A 394-nucleotide genomic window follows, 5' to 3' on the forward strand; every position below is an offset into this window, starting at 1 on the left:
CGCAGAGCGCTTCCCCATTAATTCGCCCGCTAATTAAAAAATCGTCTTTTTTCTCCTAATTAATATTCAGTAATGAAACGAACGTTGTTCGATGGAGAATTAAATTCCCCATGCATCAACCCCCGTTTCATCTCTTAATCTCTGTAATAAAAAGTAAAAACTGCGACGAAAGTCGCGGCGCTATGAAAAACTCAATGGTTTCTCGGCGCAGTGACTCCCGACAACTCGCCCGCTAATTCAAAAATCGTCTCTCCCCTCCTAATTAACATTAAGGAATGAAACCAATGCTGTTCGATGGAGAATTAAATTTCCCATCCTTCAACCCCCCCTTCATACCTTAATCTCTGTAATAAAAAGTAAAAACTGCGACGAAAGTCGCGGCGCTATGAAAAAC

This window comes from Diachasma alloeum, unplaced genomic scaffold, assembly GCF_001412515.2.
Source record: "Diachasma alloeum isolate Michigan unplaced genomic scaffold, Dall2.0 Dall_scaffold_00293, whole genome shotgun sequence".
Lineage (NCBI taxonomy): Eukaryota > Metazoa > Arthropoda > Insecta > Hymenoptera > Braconidae > Diachasma > Diachasma alloeum.